Source organism: Rhinolophus sinicus, chromosome 17, assembly GCF_057876585.1.
Source record: "Rhinolophus sinicus isolate RSI-liver-muscle chromosome 17, RSI-T2T, whole genome shotgun sequence".
Classification (NCBI taxonomy): domain Eukaryota; kingdom Metazoa; phylum Chordata; class Mammalia; order Chiroptera; family Rhinolophidae; genus Rhinolophus; species Rhinolophus sinicus.
This window is the reverse complement of record NC_142517.1, coordinates 142,052,568-142,072,983: the sequence shown is the minus strand read 5'-3', so window position 1 is coordinate 142,072,983 and position 20,416 is coordinate 142,052,568. Positions and strand designations below refer to the sequence as shown.

The 20,416-nt window shown below is 33.9% G+C and overlaps 1 protein-coding gene across 15 annotated transcripts in view; it reads right to left on the bottom strand.

Annotated features, from left to right (window-relative positions):
- MBD5 (methyl-CpG binding domain protein 5) overlaps positions 1 to 20,416 on the bottom strand; it is a 386,293-nt gene that overhangs the window by 60,307 nt on the left and 305,570 nt on the right. For 12 of the 15 annotated variants that reach the window (XM_074335923.2, XM_074335952.2, XM_074335956.2 and 9 more), the window contains one exon: positions 7,684 to 7,857. The exons of 2 other annotated variants lie outside the window; for them this stretch is intronic. The gene's annotated coding sequence lies outside the window, so the exon portion shown is untranslated. Of the gene's footprint in view, positions 1 to 6,865; positions 6,954 to 7,683; positions 7,858 to 20,416 lie in introns of all 15 variants that reach the window. One more of the 15 variants, XM_074335937.2, reaches the window with a different exon arrangement.

Sequence of the window (20,416 nt, the reverse complement as noted above, 5' to 3'; positions counted from 1 at the left end):
TATAATGATGGTAAGACACCACTTTATCAAAAGCCCAGTGTAATGTTTGGCACTAAAGAGCTGCTCAGTGTAGAAGAACAGAAAGGAAAGAGGGAGGGACAGAGAATTAGCAAGGAAGGGTAAATTCCTCTTTCTCAAGGAGTTCCCAGCCAAGTGGAGTACCCAGTCCTAGTGAAAGATACACGAATATTCTGCCATCGACTTCTGGTTTTGTCAAGTAGCAACAGACTCTGACAACTGAACCTGTTTTTAAATTTTTATTAATAGTCCCTTTTCATAATCATTTTATTACCTCACTTTTCCTAAAGAAATCTATTCAGTGGTCTCTGATCATTAGATTGGACCATTTCTCGTTTTCTCTACTTTTGAGTTTTCTGGACCATTTGATGTCTTTTATTTTCTTTCTTTCTTTCTTTTTTTTTTTGGTCAGCCTGCTCTTACATTGACTCCTACTTCCCCGAGACTTGCTGGCTTGCTCCAGTAAGTAATTTGTGGATCTGCCAGATAGTAACAGTGGAGTGATTCCTGTCAAATATCTCCCTCATATTTCAGCTATCGAAAATCACAAATATCTGATGGCTGGGTTTTACTTAGACCAGAAGTTCTCAGAGCATGTTTCTGGGACAAGCATCGTTATCATCAATAACATCTGGCAACTTGTGAGAAATGCACATTCACAGGCCTGACCCCAGATTTACCGAATTAGAAACCCTGGAGGGCAATCTATTTTTTAACAAGTGCTCTGGGGGATTCTGATGCACGCTCAAATTTAAGACCCACCGGCTTAGCCTGATTCCCTTCCCAGGACATGGCCAGTTTCACATCTCTATACCTTGCAGGCAGCCGGCCTTTCCTTCCTTTTGTCTGTGGGAGGATCATCCTTTTTTTGCTGATACTACAGCGTTCTAGAGGCAGCTCAATTTTAAGGGCCACAGGACTCTCTCACATAGCAGAGGTCCAGTACCCATACAGTTATCGTTTATTTACAAGTGGCACTGATTTTCTCAACGTTCATTTTGTGAGTTTGGAAAATACAGAGTAGTTTGAAGATGAAAATAAAAATTGAACTGCAATCTTACTGTTGATTGATAACCACTGCAAACATGGATGCACCTTCGTTTAATCATTGTTTTTAGAAAATCTTAAAAGAACAGATTAAAAAAAGAGTTTCATATAATAAATAATGAACTATGGATCCAATTGACAGTGTAAACATTTTGTCAGTTATGCTTATTTTTTAAATTAAAGACTTAGAAAACATTACAGATGAAATTAAATACTATCCCCTTCTCCCACCCCATTTCCCTTTTCAGTTCTAATCCACTCCCTTCCACCCTAAAGGCAACCAGTATCATGATTTTTGTCTGTATCCTTCCAGGCTACGTTTTCATGTTTATTCCTCATATGCATACATATATGTAAATAATATTTGGTATTGTTATATGTGTTTTAAAATTTTACATAAATACTATTATACATATGTATCATTCTGCAACTTGCTTTTTAAAAGTCAACATTGTTTTGAAAACTCTCTGTTGAGATATATCGATCTATCTCTGCTGCAGATATGTTGATCCAATTCATTAATATTTAATATCTGAACAGCATTTTATCATATGATTATACAACTAAATATTCATCTGTTGGTATATCAATCATATTAATGTTTGGTTGTAGGGTCTGCACATTTTCAACTTCACAGGCATTGCCAAATTACTCTTTAAAGTAGTTGTACTAATTCCAGTTTTTTTCTATGTATAAATGTGTCTTTCTCCTTTAAATATTGAGTCATTACCACTTGGTACTTTATTTTTGTCATGAGCATTTTATTATGGCATTATGTTTTTCCAAAATATGGCTTTTACTTGCTGGTTAGAATTTTCTTGGACAGGTGTATATAATTTATTTAATTACATAGATTTTCTCCTAAATTCTCACCATTACAAATAAATCTGAGATAAATATTCCTGTACATAAACTGTGGCCATTTTGATAATTCACTTAGAATTATTTGTTAAAATAGAATTGCATAATTTTATGGCCCTTCATAATTTTCTTACAGTGCCAGAAGGGTGGTTTTAGGAAAGCATTTCATGCCATATTTCTCAACGTTTGAAACCCATGAACGCCCTCTTTTGCTAAATATTAAAATCTATTCTTCATGCCTCCAAGATTCTGATAACTTTATCTTCTATATAGACCAATCATTCAAGATTTAGTTAAGCTTTATTTTTATACTGTGTATTATAAAAACAAGCTTCTCCCCTTTTCCAATTTTTATAAATTTAACATAAAAAGCTACATATCTATAATATTTTCCAGTCACCTCTTCTATAGGTTCCATTATGACCAAACTTGGTTATAAAGGTTTGGTTTGGTTTAAACCCAATAGACACTGGTTAAAACAAAAATGATATTGTCATATGAAAGATACCTCCATTTCACTAATATTCTGGATCAAGAATAAACCTTACACTTAGGACATAATTTAAATTTATTTTACAAACAGTTTTGGTAATAATAATGAAATTCAAAAAAGTGGTGTGTGTGTGTGTGTGTGTGTGTGTGTTTGTGTTCTAAGGACAATATATGTCACAATTCTACCAATATTTTCATTTTCCTGCTTCCTTACAATATGCAAATTAGTCAATGAGAACTGGATTTTGGTAAATTGAATTTTAGTAACTTGATTTATTTCTTTTCATTGGCTTTTTCTGACCATAAAGAATTCTAATTAAATGTCACCTCTTCAAAGAGACTATATTGCAAACCCCAGGTACTCGCTCTCACTTTGTTAATTCACTGGTCTCTCTAGTATCTAATTTTTTTTTTATCATTTATTTGTTTATTGACTATGTCTCCTCACAAGAATTTAAACTCCCTTAGGGTAGGAATCTTGTCTCTCTAGGACCTTCCTATATTCTCAGTTTCTGATATAGTACACCTGGCCTATAGTAGATAATTAAATATTTCTTGAATACTATGCATATTTTAGTCAACATAACTTTATATTCTGATTTTTACCATGTAGGCTTATAAAGTTTTAGCAACACATGTCTAAAATGAAGGTTTTTAAAAGAAGCCAATAGAAGCCAATGAGTATGTGTTTTGACAAAATATACAATGGATTTTTTGCTCTAGATTTATCCTGAATGATCTCATAATCTTTGAGTGATAATTTTTGTGTACAAAAGTATAATAGAGTTTCTAAGAAAATTAATAATGTTAACTTTATATTTTATTTGTAAAGTGCATCAGAGTTTTATTTAAGTGGTATACATAGACATTTTAATTGAATTACTAAAGGAAGCAGTAAAATAAATGGAACAGTATAAAAATTAAAATTAACGCAATAGACCTTTTTTCTCAATCTGCTTTACTGACAATGTTGTCAACATAAGAATAAACTCTCCATGCAGTATTAATGTAGATTTTAAAAGTTACATTACAAAATACCATGAAGACTAAATATCAGAGAATATGACATCATGAAAATAGGTAAGCAGATATTCTTCATAAATCTTCCTGAATAACATCAAACATAATAAATTATCTGAATAACGTTGCACAAACTTAATTAATGGTAAAAATAATGAATCGACTTTGGAATCATGTGATCTGAGTAAATTCTATGAAAATGTTTATAATGGCATCACAGATTGATCTTGTGCTCAGTGGGGTTATTTAAATACACTGTAGCAGAGAATGAATACCCAATGAATTATTGATTTATCAAGGTGAGACTATGCAAATTAGGCAAAACACCAATATTTAATACGTTATATAAATCTAAATCATCATTTATACGTTTTAATACTACCATTATAAACTTAGCTCATGAAATATTTAAAGTTAAATAAGAAGTCCACTCCATTCCTACATTTGCAAGAGTGAACACCTCATGTTCTGCAATTGAGAACAAGTTTCACATAAAACCTACCTCTATACTTAAATTCCAAAACAATACGTACACATAACAGATACTACTGGATTAAAAAAACAACATCAGCATTAGCATTTTAGAGAGTAATGTTGAGTGGCTACAACATAATTATCATTTGATTGGGTAATAAATGGGTATACTCATAATCTTTCTATCATTATTAAATTATGCTTGTTAGAGTAGTCCTAAATGACATTTTCCCTTTTCAATTACCTTTCACCCATATATCACTTATTCAGACAGTTCCTTCATAGCATTTGGCCAGTCCCCTCCATCTAACTTCCCATGTTTCACCTTTCACCTATTTATGCAAGCTATGCACTTTTACTTATGGCATACGTATCTTGCAGTTATATCTTCTTCCATTAAAAACAAACAAACAAAAAATCCTTCCAATAGATCAGCCCCATTTTCAGTCTGGTTATTATTTTCATTTGGTTCTTATCTTCACTGTGCAGCCACCTCTTTCAAAACATACCTCTCACATATGGTCTTTGTAAGAGACCTAATCTCGGCCAGGCCCTCCTTACTCACTCCAAACTCCCCCCAGCACATTTATGTTTGTTTTATACAGTTGTATCAGGATACCTTACACACAACTTTCCTGCCCTGATCACTGACGCTCTCTAGTTCCAGACATTCTCCTTTCATTGCACAAGAGTGTAAAAGTTTACAACCTATACAAGGGGGATCACATTCAGGTAAAAAGCCTACATTTTTTTTCACAAACTCTGAAGGCATGGGGACAGGCTCCTGAGACTCAGGCTAGTCCTCAGGGTCAAGGTAACAAGCATCCCGGTCGACGTGCATCTATGGTCTGGAGGATTATTTATACCAGGCCATTTCTTGCTACCAAAGTTCAGCCACTCACACATTCTCGTCACATAGAAGCCTTCCAATAACCAAACGCTGAGTATAGCAGAACTGCAATGGCCACACATATTTTGTAGCTCCTGCCATCAGGAAGTAGAATTTATAACTCTACACCTTGCATTGGGGCTGGCCTTGTGATTTGCTTTGCCAATGGAATATGATAGATGTGACACTGCTCGAAGGGCTTCCATCTTTTACTCCTGGTTTTTGTAATGCCATCATCCCATGGGCTGCTGAGCGAGCCACCGTGAGGATGACAGACCAGGTAAAGAGAGAGACGTGGAGCTGGTCTAGCAGGTCCTGCTGAGGCCCCAGACATGTAAGTCAGCCCAGCCAACCCTGCCAACCCATACAATCATGGGTATTATTTCAAATAGCGAAAAACTATTCTGGAAATGAACTGAAAGTCTAAAATACGGTCTGATTTAAGACCATACTGAGAAGCTATGTAGCTCTACTCTTTAATAGCTCTTGACCTTGGGCAAATTTTAAACTTCGTTTCCTCGTAAAATGGAGATTATAGTCTTATAGAATTGTTCTGGGGACATAATATGTTAAAAGTCTTAAATCAGTATCTAGAACATCATAAATATCCAAATTGTTATTATTTAGACGTAGCTATTAAAATCATGTTATAGAACATGTAATAGCACTGGGAAAGGTCCATGATACTGTCAGCTGAAAAAAACCCCAGAGTTGCATGTATAATTATAAATCTTCATTTACAAAAATGCTACTATATATGTAAATATAAGACTAGAATAACACTATCCTCTCAGTGATTGGATATCTGGGTATTAAGAACATGAGTGATTTTTATTTTTTTCGTTGCTTTTCTGTAGTCTCAAAATTTTCTATAATAATGTATTGGCTCTATAATCAGAAAAAAAATATTATTTCCCAAAATTTAAATGTTACATTTATAGAATAGCTAATTATCTTCCTGATCCTCAAAAGCATCAGGGAAGCTTTTTATTAGAAACAGTTATAAGCTATGTGCCTAGTAGTATGCTATTATTTCTCTTTGTTTTAGCTAAGTACAGAAAAATATGTGGAGAGTCAGAAAGAATACTGCATTAACCTTGATGATCTAAAAACTAGAGAGAAAAATTAAGGCTATCTTTTGACTGGTTTAAAATGCCTCAGGGTGTCACTCTTAGATGACCACCTCCCATCCCGACCCTCTTGTGTTCACTAAACCAACACCTATTTATCTCAGTTTAAATGTCACTTCCTAAGAGAGGCCTTCCTGGTTTCCCTAATCACCATATGGCTTTCCAAGTCTAAATGGGGCTCCCCCTGGAATCTCCCCGTACAATATCCAGTACTTCACATACATGACTACACATCATTGAGCTTTCTCTCTGTCCTTGCTATTCTACATGACTGCAAAGCAAAACCTACGGAGACAGTTAACTTCAAGTTAAAGTTTCCCTCTGTGCCTTTAAAAATACAAGAAAGCGAAAAGTGAGGGTCTGTATGCATATGTAGAAAATGATTAGTATTCATTTTACCTTCTTAACAGCTAAAAAGTGAATAATCACCAGCTCTCAAACACATCCTTAATAGAACATTTAGAGAACTGTTTCAAAGTATAGTAATACAACAGAACATCTATGAACTAAATGATAAATTCACTGTAATTCTGAGGGAAAAAACAGTTTATAATTTATTTCTATATATTAGGCACCAGGATAGTTTGCTATTTTTGCTTTTCTATATTACAGTAATTTTTTCTCATAGGGAATATTTAGAAAAATTACTTGCCTGCATTAATCTATTTAAGAGTACAGTAAGCAAGCTTAAGGGATAATTTTCACATCTTATCTGTGCATTGCTGGTATTTTGGCTACTCAAAGTGTATTCAATGTATTTGTATATAGGTTAAATCATTGTTGAAAAACGACGTACATCAATATTGTTTTTTCCCAAAACTGTACTAAGAATGAAACAATTGTGAATTATGCCCATTTGCAGTTGTGCAATATAATGAAACAACTAATATTCATACACTCTTACTATAAAAATGTTTAGCATTCTTCAATTTACCTGGCAGTGGATGTCAAGTTTCTACTTGGAGTAATCAGTTCTGTAGAGAGGTAATGGTACCCCCAGTAACCTTGAAAATCAGGTTACTCTGCAAGTGAAAATAGGACGATTCCTTAGCCGGTGAAAAAAACCCACCCACAGACATTGTCTCTAAATCTGTATCAATATCTAGGAACACTTAAGTCTGATCAACGTCTCCAGAAAACGTAATTAAATGTAAACGATAACTAAAGTCTAATAAATTGTCTGATAAGGTCTCCCAAGATGCAACACGAGGACGATCATCTCTGTGTGGATTCTAGAAAGGTGAGCCCAAAGCGTACAATCGCTAAGCTGTGCGAAATAAATGATCATTTACTGGGTCTATATAGCTCACTCATCAGTCACAAACTGAGTTAAGTAGTAATACCTTGTATTGTTTCCTTGTGTCCTATCAAATGTCTCAGTGAGACATTTAGCATTTAATCGCTCACTGGACCGCAGAGGGAGGCAGAGAAAATGCAGCAGCAGCCAGAGAAATCTTAGGCAAAAGTACTCAGGTTGGAGAGGAAAGGAGTTTCAATATCAGCAAACCAGGTGCAGAGTATTTTAGAGAACATACTGAGGAAAAGCAAAACTGGTAGAAAATAAATTCTTCAGTTTAACCAATAGGTAAGCAAACTATAGGACCAAGTTACAAACAGGACAGGACATGGGGCCAAATCCCACCTGGAGAAGTGTTTGGCTTGTATGCAGTTTGAGAATAATAACAAAAGTGAATTAGTTGACAATATTTAAACCAAAATATTTCACATGAAAACGTTCATTTCCTGCTTTACCTGAGAAACTGGACAATGTGGTAACACTAGGTCAACATTCCTGCCTTGTAACAATTATCTGGAGCAGAGCAGTGGCTGCTCCTTCAGAAAGGACTCGGCTCTCCAGGTCAATGAAGTGGCTTCCTGCTTCATTCCCACCAGCCTGGCCTCTGTAGGCACTTGGGTTTCCAACCTCTGGAACAGAAAGGACCTTGAGGTAAGGCTTGAAGGATTCACTTTAGCCCTTGACAAGAGGTACAACTTATTATTATTTTTTCTAATGACCACTTCATTTGCACTTCACAGTTTCTTCACAAGAGTGGAGGATGAACTCTTAGTGGCTCCTCATGCATCAGTAGTATGTACAGGGCACTGGTACGCCCGCTAAAACCACACGCATGCAGCTAACTTCCTTAAGGAAACGGAGTTGACACAGACTGTGGCGATTCTTGAATTAGAGGAGGTAGAGGGTACAGAAAATTCTCACCCATCTTCAATCCTCTATCTTGCTTTTTTCCTTAGTAACATCATCAGCAATGCCACATTATTATTATCTCAGGAACGCGTGTCAGGATCAAACAATGATGCGACCAAATTGTACATGACATTATTAAGAATCATAAAATGCCATTGCTTTAGTTTCTCACATTTAAAATAGTTTTCTTTTGGCAAATAAGGAAAAAAAAAAAAAGATAAGGGCTTTCAAAAGTGCACTTGAGACGTTCCTTATTACCCCATCCTCTATTTCCTCCTGGCCATCAGGGAGACACTGACAAGGCTCTGCCTCAGCCTGGAAAACAAATCCTTGTGACAGTCTAACTCATTTTGTTGTCTTTCCAGGGTCTCTTAACAACCTTCTGATTACTTGGTGGATTTCATAGGTGCTTTGATATCACTACGTTAGTAACTTGGATACCAGGTACATATATTTCGGTCAATGAAAACAAACAAACAAACAAATAGGTCATCTAGCTTATAAATTAATTTCCTGTAAAGGCAGACAGTCTGTGTCAGACCCTCAAGGTGATGAACCTTGAGAGCAGTGGCAAAATAACTTTTTAAATTAGAAGAGCAAGGACCACATCCTGGACCATAGTTACTCCACAGGGTGCTTCTCCACCTTTGAGGTCTTTCCTGATAGCCAGCCTACTTTTTCTTTTCTTTTTTGATTTTGGGGCAAAGCAGAGAGATGTGTAGGAGAAATGTGTACGTGAGGGTGTAGCAGCGTGCTGGAGCGCTGCTGTTCCTCTGAAAGCAGCCAGGAGAGACCAGGAGCAGCTAAGGGATGTGGGACCAAGGTGAAATAACTCTGTTTCTAGAATCCTGTATACTCCAGGCACTCCAGGCTTTACATTTAATATTTTAAGGATTTACTGGGCAACTACATGTGAGGCACTGCACGGACAGTAGAAACCCCAAAATAAAAAATACAGTCCCCATCTCCAGGAGCTTGCTGTCTGGGAGGTGGAGGGTGGGGAGTTGAGCAGTCAGGTAAGTATGTAATTACAACACTGAAGGATATCAGCCATGATAGGGCTAAGTGTGGAGTGCTAAACGAGCACAAAGAAAGAGCTAGTCTAGTTTTCAAGGATTAGAGAAAAGGGGTGGTCACAATACATCTAATGATGCATAGAAATTAGATAGTCAAAGAAAGGTGAGCAGGAGAGCAGAAACCTCACCTAATCCACGCAAATGATCTTAGTTCCAAAAGATTAACATTGAAGATTTTCCACTTCTGTCTGGTAATAACAATTCCAATATAGCACTCATTTTTAGCTGGTAAGCAAGCATAAAGGTTTCATTTTGTCAGACCTTTTAACCTTGAGATATGATAAGTCATGAAGCATTAATGAATATTTTCCACAGAAAGATCTGATGCCTGAAATAGAAAATGATGACCTGACATCTAGATAAACAAATATTGTTTTCTAGAAGAAATATTATCAAAGAATGATGATTCACTTCAATAAGAAAGTAATATTAGATGTGAGTCCATTGGGAGCAGAAGCTAAAAGGGGCAGGACACGGATGAGGGAGTCATAGTGTATAGAGGAGTTCAAAAATATTTGGAAATATATTTTTTTAATGAAAAAAAGTCCACAAATAATAAAAATAAAATGACTATTGTGCTCAAGTTATTTTAGCCAAATATATTAATACTATTTGTTACCATTTATCTTACCATCTTCTGGAATCTGCACTGAGCACTTTGTACATACCGTGTTTCCCCGAAAATAAGACCTAGCTGGACAATCAGTTGTAATGCATCCTTTGGAGCAAAAATTAATATAAATTATAGTAAAATAATACCAGATCTTATATTAATTTTTGCTCCAAAAGACACATTAGAGCTGTTTGTCCGGCTTATAAATAATTGCTTATTTTCGGGGAAACACAGTATTATGTAGTCATTTAATCCTTGTCATAATTGTAAAAGTGGTATTATTTTTTCTTTTTCAGAGTTGAGGAAACTGAGGCAAGGGAAATTCAATACCTTTACCCTCTCTTTTCCTCTCTGCTAATTTATATCCCCCTTTCCTACTTTATTTTGTTTCTCCATAGTATTTATCACTATCTAATATATTACATATTTTACTATTTACCCTATTTGTCTGTCTCTTCTGAGAAGAATGTAAGCTCCGTGAGTATACGAAAATATCAGTGCATCATAACAGATAAAAATCTATTTTTTGCTTTGGGTTCAATAGCTCCTTGAAGACTGGCTTTGTATAACACCTTTTTTATTTCTCATAGTACAAAGTACAGAACCTTACACATGCTGGATAAAAATATATGTTGAGTGAACAATGAGCACAATTAATCAGTAAGCATATACTGAGCCCTTGTAAGCTCAGCACTGCACTCATTACCATAAAATAGGGAAGTACAAAACACCATCAGTGTTCTTAACATTTAGGAACGGAAATAGGTGGAAACATCTGGAATACCTAGGGTACAAAATAAGAAGTTCTTACATTTCATTACTTCCATTCTTCCATCATCTAATGCTGGGTAAAAATGCTTACTCACTACTCCCTTTAAGACACCATAGTATTTTGCTGCATTGAACTTTCTTGGAAATGCCGGGACAATTCACAACTCTATGCCTATGCACTGTTGTTCCCTGGACTTAGAAAGATTTCCTCCCACTTTCTTAAAGCAATCTTCTCTTCTTTAACTCATCTCCAGGGTCAACTTTTCCATGAAGCCCCCTCCAGCCTTCTGCTTAAGAGTTACTTGTTCACTCCTCTCAGTCTACAGTGCTGTTTACATATACTATGTAACAGCACTCACCACACTTTGTTTTATCTACACACATCATTGTTTCCTGTATCTTTGGGTTTGTGGTTGTCAAACACATTACTAGGTTCATGGTATTGGAACAGAGTGCTTTGAGTTGACTTATTTGTTTTTTTTTTTACCTTTCAATACTACATAACTTTTTTAATCCCCCTAAAATATAACTATAAATAGAAAAGTTCTTGTTAATAATATGTTAAAACCACCCAGTGATACATAAGGTTAATTGCAGGTGTGTATTCAACTAAAATTAGATGGAGACTGAATAGAATCACTTTCTGATTTTATTTTTAGTACAATTTCTAGATTCAGGGAATGTCTCCATTGCATAGAATAGTGCCTGTCAGACAGAAAATTACTTGTTGAATAAATAAATAAGTGCTTATATACAAACGATGTCACTAAATGCTACATTGCATCACATAAACTAAATGTACTATAGGAACTCAGAGATGAGGTAACAAATAATAGAACAATGAACTATGGGTTAGGAAGTTTGGTATCTGCAATTTTCTAGCTGTACAACTTTGAGCAAGACACTTAACCTGAGTTTAATTTTTCAGCTTGTAAAATTAATGGATTGGACCAGACCAGTCGTTTTCAAATTATTTTAGTTGTAGATCTCTTTTGTCTAATAAACTCTAAATGGAACCTCCATTATATAAAACAGAAAAAGACATTTGTCAGTAATAATTCATTTTATAAGACCAAATTAAAGTACTACTTATCAAAATCCATCAATAAGAATAATGGACTACACTGATTAATAAAAAGTATAAAATCTAGGGACATAAGTGACAGTTGCAATTTTAAATCTCCATCAAGAAATTCATTTCTGTACTTTGTTTTGGCTTTATAATATCAAGACAATTCTCTGTATTAGAAAAGCTATTGCAAATGGAAACATTTTTTTAATAGCTAATTTGGCTTTGGCAATATTAAGATCTTTGCAATTAAAATAGTCTAGAAGCTTGAAGGAGGAATAAAGAAAAATATTGCTTCCAAAATTGAATGATTATATCTAATCATTACTCATGTGTCTAGTCATGAATACAAAATATGGGCAAGAACTACCCAAAACTTAAATTAAGCAAGAAAACTTTCCTTACTATCACTTTATCACATTAATTTGTCATTGCAAAACTACTAAGGAGTGATAAGGATACATGCAGGAAGATGTTCCTGTGCTTTATTTGTATTTGTTCAATAGAGCATATTCATATATATGCTGCAGCAGTGTTCTTGCTCAAATAATTTGACTTGGATATATAATAATGGACTCAAGTTTTTAAAAAGCCCAGCAAAGAACTTAAAAATAAAAATGCGTACTCATAAAAAGTTCAAATATCTACATAAAAATTGGTAGCAAATCTTTAGTCAGCAGTCCATAAAAATATAACCTAGCAGCACAGTTTATTTTTGTCTCATGGTATGTTCATGTGTTACAATTGGTATAACAGACTTGAATGTACATGTTTATTTTCATTACAATGTTAAAAAACTTAATATATTTTTAAAATTTAAATTTGTGTCTAACATTTGGAAAACTCTGAAGAACCTCCTCTGATCTTGATATTCTTCTGCTCCTTTTGATTCTGTCATTTCTGCATAAGCTAGAAAAGCAAGAAAGGCTTTCTAAAGATGACTTCAACTTTGTTCAACTCAATCTTATATACTCATACGTTTGCTGACGTAAGACACCGGGGGACAGAGAAGAGCCTGATCAGATTGAAGTGGAGAGCTTGTATTAGGGAGTATCGTGAATAGAGAAACATGTCAGTCTTCCCGGTATAGGGTGAATCACTATGCACATAAGTGAAAAACAGCTTTGGTATCGTACATCCATGGCAGTTTTAACGCAAGCATTGCCAGGCTACAGGTATCGTACCTCAAAAATGCCATTCTACTCCTATGTAATTAGTTTCCGAAAATGGTATCTGTCAGACATTGAGTAACCTTTCAGTGATTTTGCCTGTATTTACTTGAAGAACATATTCTGATTTGAACTACAGAGAACTAACTGACCTCCACTTAAACAAATCACTGAATTAATCAAAACAGCATTTCCATTTGAAAACAGACAAACGTTTACCTCTGCTTCTATCACCTGAGTCGTATGCTTTCCAATATCAGGTGTTTTTTCCAAAACTGTCTGGCCCAATAATAGTTGCTGGTATCATTTAGTAATTTAATGAAATATTTTGTAAATTAGTAAAATATAAGTACAAAAAGAGAATGACTCTTTTCATGAAAATTAAGGTGAAAGTATAGTTTTTAACACCAGCTTCTTAAAAACTGAGGTCAAATAAGAAGGGAAAGAGAAGAATCTTGGGGAAAAAACCTTAAAAATCGTGGATAATTCTGCATTCAGACCATCCTGAAAGTGTCTTTGAGTTCTTGTTCCTCTCCAAAGTTAAAAAAAAAAAGAAATATTTAATGTTACATTATCGTGTAAAGATAATGTTCTAATTAGAGAAAGGCTTTGATCAAAAAGATTGTTGACTGAATATACATTTATATATTTTAAGTTACAATTAAATATTAATTATAAGTATTTTTTATGATTCTCTGCTTTAGTAAATCTTTTCAATTAATGAACCAACTATAGGTCCAAATTGTATTGGATAAGAAGGCTTCTTTATTGCTGTTACAAAATTAATAATTATTTGTTTGTGACTGAGAGTCTGAATTTCACATTGAAATGATGAAGTCATTTAAGATCTTAGGTCTATTTTCATTTGATTTTCTTATTATTTTTAAAAAAACATTGAGAAATAAGTTATTATATAATTATTGAATGAAAAATCTTTAGTGAGAAATAAAACTCTGAAAATAGATATACCTAACAATATCCTAAAAATAATTGACACACAAAAATGACAGAATTACAATGAGAAATTGACCAATCTACAGTCAACATACATTTCTCAGAAACTGATAAACAGGCAAGAAATTAATAAAGAGATACAAGATAAGAACTACAGAATTAACATGCTCAATGTAATGGAAATACACAGAGAACCACATACATTATAAGAATTATATATACACATTTTTTAAAAGCACACAGCAGATTGGGAAAATTAGCATAGCATCAGGGTTAAGAGCATGAATTCCGGATCCAGACTCTTGGATTAAAATCTCAGCTCTACTATCTGCTGTGTGACTGAGGGCAAGTTATGTCTCTGTCCCTCATTTTCTCATTTGCAAAATGAAGATAACAATGGTATCTACCGCACAGAGTTGAAAAAATTGAATAAAGATTGGTAAAGTACTTAGTGCCTGGTCCATGATAAGGACTATATAAATATTTGGTAAATAATAACTGGCCATAAAGGAAATCTCAATGGTTCCAAACAACTGAAATCACAGAGAACGCATTATCTGATGAAAATTCCCATAAATATAGAATGTCATAAGAAATGATATCCGCAAACACCTATGTGTTTGCAAATTTAAAAAACAGTTACTCATATATAGGCAGTGTTGAAAGCCAATTTGAGGTCAGTGGCCATGAATTTACGGTGGAATCTAAAACGTGACTTTATTTACCACAACATGACTTATCAGACAAGAGAGCAGTATATGAATAGATGGAGATGGACCTCTGGCTTATTGAGTATAGGTATGGAAAAAGCAAAACCAAAATAGATCACATGATATTTGCAAATGACTATCAAAGTGTTCTAAAAAATATACACAAATACACAGAGGGGCAGAGAGAATGATAAAGCAAATACGACAAAATGTTAACAACTGCTGAATGTGTATGAAGAGAGCTCTTTGTATTATCACGACTTCTCTGTAAGTTTGAATTTATTTCAAAATAAAAAGCTTAAAATAATGTAATAAAAACACAAACAAAATTAAAACAGGACCAGGATTTTGGAGATAGGTGGGCAAAAGTCAGAAGGGCGATGAAGTCTGAGAAATGGCTATGATGTTATTGAAGATATGGAAAATAGAATCTAAACTGGAATAAAGGTCTATCTGAAGTTGAAGAACATGCAGTACAGGTATGAGGGGAGGAGGATAGGAACCGTGGGTATATAAGAGGCAGGAGGTCTAGTCTGATCTGAAGGAGTTAAACTGTTGGGAGACAAAACAGAACCATGAACATTACAAGGCAGAAGTGATTAAATGCTCAAATAAATAAAGGAGAAAGAAAAATTCTATGTGAGATCAGGAAAGGTTAATGTAATGGGCTGTTCTACTTTTGATTCTCTTCCCTATCTTGTCTAACTGTCCCAGACTCACACATAGGTTGGATAACTCATGCTTAAAGTAAACAATCTTTATTTTTTTTTAAAGGTGGGGCAATTGAGAAAAATAAACCAACCCATCTTGCATAAATGGAGAAGGACTGAATTTGGGAGGGGATAGACAGAAAAGGAAGAAAACCTTCAGCACAAGTGGATAGAAATGGCCCTTTCACAAGTGTTTGTACAGAACTGAATTGGTCTTGATACTGGTTAAACTATTATATGAGGTATAATGGATAGAAATAAAGAGATAAAAATGTCAGTACTTAAAGTTAATATGCTTGTTTACCTCAAAAACCCAAACTGGAAAATTATTAGCACCAATGACAAAAGTAGTTACAAGGCAGCAGAGTATAATACCAATTTAAAAAAATAAGAGGAGAAAATTGTTCCAGTCAATAGTAAACTATATTAAAAAGTTGTATTACTGGTGCAAGAAGAGGCAAGTAGTGTAACAGAAGATGACTACAAATAAACCCATAGACATGCAAATTTAACGAATGATAGAGGTAGCATTTTAAATCAGTAGGAAAAGAGGTAGCATTTTAAGTAAATTCAATAAATGGTGTTGGGACAATTGGTTACTCATTTGGGAAAAAAAATGACTTACTTCTATAATTCATGTAATTCACAAAAACGTATTCTAGGTGACTCAAGACTTAAATCAAAACCAAAAACTAAACCAATGCAATTAAGAAAATATAAAAGAATATGTTCATTTGTGCCATATTTATGAATGCCTTCTAAAAGAGATACAAAAAGCAAATGCCATAATGAAAAAGACTGGGAAATTTGACGGTATAAAAATTTAAAACTTCTGTTTAGCAAAAGAACCACCAAAAAAGTTGAGAGACGATTGATAGCCTGAAAAAAATATGTGCAACATTTATAAGAGTCAAAGTATTAATATCTGGAATGTATAAAGAACTTCTAAAAATCAATAAAAGTGAAAAAACACCCCCCCCCCAAAATGGACAGTAAAATATGGATAAGCTGAGAAAAGGAAATGCAAGAGGACAGTAAGCATAAGAGAACCTGTTCAATCTTAGTAGTAATCAGAAAATGCAAAATAAAACAATGAAGTATTGCTTTTCACTCATAATATATATAAACATTTTTAAAACATGGCTAATATCAAGTTTTGTCAAGAGCATGAGAAAACAGCCAGTGTCATAAACTACTGATAGAAGGGCAAACTGTTACCTCCTTTTGGGAGGGCAGTGTATCAGTATCTATAAGAATTTAAGATGTGCATATCCTTTGAGACAACAATTCCTCTTCTTCATCATGTCTGGAGAAATGATCAAACACGTGCACAAACAATTATGTAAAATGATATTCACTGTAGCATTGATCATTAAAATGAAAAATACAAAAAACCTAAATGCTATTTAATTAGGGAATGGGTAAATAAATTATACAGCATTCATATTATGGAAGATAACACTTAAAAGAGATAGGTCTATAGTGATACGGAAAGATTTCTACGACATTTAAGGGAAGAAAAGCAAGGTGAAGACCATGTTTTAAGTGGAGAAACATTTAAGTGACATTTAAATATCATTCATAAGGTTGTAGTACTTTCAGTATGTATAGATGGTGAAATTGGGTTCCTTTTTACATACAATACCGTGAATTTCCAACCTGTTCTCCCTGAAGTGGGCTTCCTGAAAACAATCTTTGTATCTTAATCTTCAGAGACTAAAATTACATGTTAGCTCAAGGAAATATGTACTGAGTACTTACTATATATGTAGGTGATCAAAAACAAATAATACATGGCATGTTCCCTCAAGTCTGTGCAATAACTTTTGGAAAACCACTTTGGAGCTTCACTTAAGTGGCACAAAGCAATCAAGTTATTAGAAGAAAAGTACGTTTATTTTTGGCAATCTACACAAGCTGAATATTTACTTCCAAGCCCTGACTCAGGCATGAATTTGAACACATAACATAGAGGCATCCAATTACTCCAATTAAATACTGTTTTTCTATGTTCATTAACATAGACTTTAATATTTTATAACAAAAAAACCTAGAACAATAAATATAAGTCATTATAGAAGTATTTGACTTTGTTTCTTTATTTTTATATGTAAATGTCCTTGGAATTTTTCAGTTTCTAATTCCTTTTTCCTTGATGACTTAAAATGCTTAAAAAAAATTTTTGTTTTGGGCCAAGAATGAAAATATGAGTGACCTGGATAGTAACATTGATCACATCAGTGTGTTACATTTGAGATTCAAGAATTCTCAGCATGGCAGGACCTCTTGGGAATTTAGAACAAGTTGGCCTAGGAGGCTTTAGGAACATTAGGAGATGAGATGATGCAAGCAATTTTGTCTCCAGGCAAATCAATCTAATGTTAATGAAAACATTTCCATGGCAACCTGATATAGAAGCAAAGGTGCTGAATGAAAAGATAAAACTTTTTTCATTCTAACTGGAGGTACCATTTGAAGGTTTTACTTTTTGCAGCTTTTTGTTTCTAAACATCAACTGAGATATGTTTTAATATTTTTATTTTTATAGTTTTCAAGATGGATATTGATGATTCAGATGAACCAAAAGGCTAATAAATCAGTCTCTACTGCCTTATGGAGTCAAAGTCTCCGAAATAGGTTAGGTAACTTTCAAGAGCATACATCAATTCTAGCTCATGACTAGACAGTATTACTAGATATTGATTTATTATTTTTGTCAGTAAGATATCCAAATTAGAAGCAGAAAACAGATGTTGACTTATAAATCATCTATTAAACACAGCAGGCAACTACAAAACATAACTATCAATTTTTACACTAAAAGAAAGAGGAACAAATAAAAATAAATTTAGCAAATTTACAAGAAAATAATCCCGAATACCTCAAATAAATTTAAAATTTAGACTATGAGGTCATTTCTTACGAGTAATAAACAATTAATAAATATATCCAAAGATGTGACTGCAATGATAATTCTAATATTTCAAGCATGAACACTTCATTAGACAACTCCAGTGATAATTTTATATTTTAAGCATGAACACTTCAACAGACAATATTATTTGTGAAAAAAAAATACCAGGATGTTACAAAACGAGTGCTGGGATTTAACAGTATTATGCAACTAATGCTGAATGACAGAGAGATAAAATCCCATACTGTTTCATATTTTCAACCCCGGTTTTGTAACAGGCATTACCAAATAGCTTCCTACTATATACTTTCTATTTTTCTAAGAATTTCCTGGTAGCCTCAATCTATTTCATATATATGAATATGAAAAAAAATGAATACCAAAAAAATGTATACAAGCAGACATTTTGGTCCACGTTGCTCAAGCAATAGTTCACTGTAATCAGAAGTGTCTGGACGCTGATGGTAACCACTTTGAGCATCTCTTGTAATTGCAGAAGTCAAATGAGACTTGCATTCATCTTTTGTTATCGGTATATATCGAGTATTACAATTTTAATAGTTTTTTCCTTTCTTAAAATGTGTATATATTTTTTTGGCACCCTCTGTATATACACACACATATATATGTATATATAAATGAATATAAATATAAAAATGTTTATATATTTATATTCATATAAATATATTTACATATATAAAATATCAGAGAGCCACTAGGAAATTGCATATGACCAAGTCTATTAATCTTACAAAATATAAAAAAGATTTGTCATAAATAATTAAAAGTGAAATTATATTTAGCAAAAATGCATGTTATGAGATGATGATGTTGATATTAGTCTTTTCATTTGTTCAGCAAAAGATACACAAGAATAACTGGGTCATGCTGAATCATTAATTAGATAATGAGGATTTTATAATACCTATATGTCCTTTTCCCCTCATTGGACTTTTTAACACTTCAGTATTAAGGAAAATCTTTGTTGAAAAGTCAATTTTATTCTAAATTTTATGATTCACTTTCTAATAGGGATACCCTATTTTACTGTGTTTTAATTTATTGTACTTCACAGATATTGCATTTGTTACAAATTGAAGGTTTGTGGCAACCCTGCGTCGAGCAAGCCTATCGGCACCATTTCCCCAACAGTATTTGCTTACTTAGTGTCTCTGTGTCACATTTTGGTAATTCTTGCAATATTGCAAACTTTTTCATTATTATTGTATTTGTTATGGTCAGTGACCTTTGATAACACTGTTGTGAATTGTCCTGGGGCTCCATGGACCATGCTCATATAAGACGGTAACTTAATAAATGTTAAGTGTATTCTGACTGCTCCACCAACAGGCCATTCCCCCATCTCTACCCCTCTCCTTAGGCCTCCCTATTCTGAGACACAAGAATATTGAAATTGGCCAATTAATAATCTTACAATGGCCTCTGAGGGTTCAAGTGAAAGGAAGAGTCAATTGATATGGCAAACTTCAATACTGTCTTATTTTAAGAAATTGCGACAGCCACCCCACCCTTCAGCAACCTCCACCCTATTCAGTTAGCAGCCATTAAGGAGGTAAGACCCTCCACCAAAAAGATTATGACTCGCTGAAGGCTCAGATGATGGTTACCATTTTTTTAGCAATAAAGTGTTTTTAAATTAAGGGATGTGCATTGTGTTTTTAGACATAATGCTACTGTACACTTAAAAGACTATAGTACAGTGTAAACATACCTTTTATATGCACTGAGAAATGAAAAGATTCATGCGACTCATTTTATTATGACATTTGCAGTGCTATGGAACTTAACCCACAATGTCTCTGAGTTATGCCTGTATGTTTATTTATTCATTCACTCATTCACTCACTCATTCATTCATTCAAAAATATACGAACAGGGTATAAACTCAAATGAAATTATTTAAATCCTTCATTAGGACCTATTATATATGAGACAGAGTCCTAGGCACTGGGGGGTAGGGCAACTGGGAGGCTTACACTGTAGTGGTGGAGACAGACCAAAAACCAATAAGCAAACACATAGTAAGTAAAATCACTGCAGGTTAACTGTTATAAAGGAAATAAATGAGAGCCTAAAAGAGAACAAGGGGGAGGGGTAGGAAAGATCTGTTTTAGATGGGAAGTCGTCTCTGAGGAGATGAAATTTAGAGACATGAAAGATGAGAAAGAAACTAGCCATGAGAAAAGAATTAGGGAAAGAGTATTGCAGGCAAAGGAAACAGCATGTGCAAAGTTCCAGAGCTGGACAAGAGCTGTGTCTATTCTAGAAACTG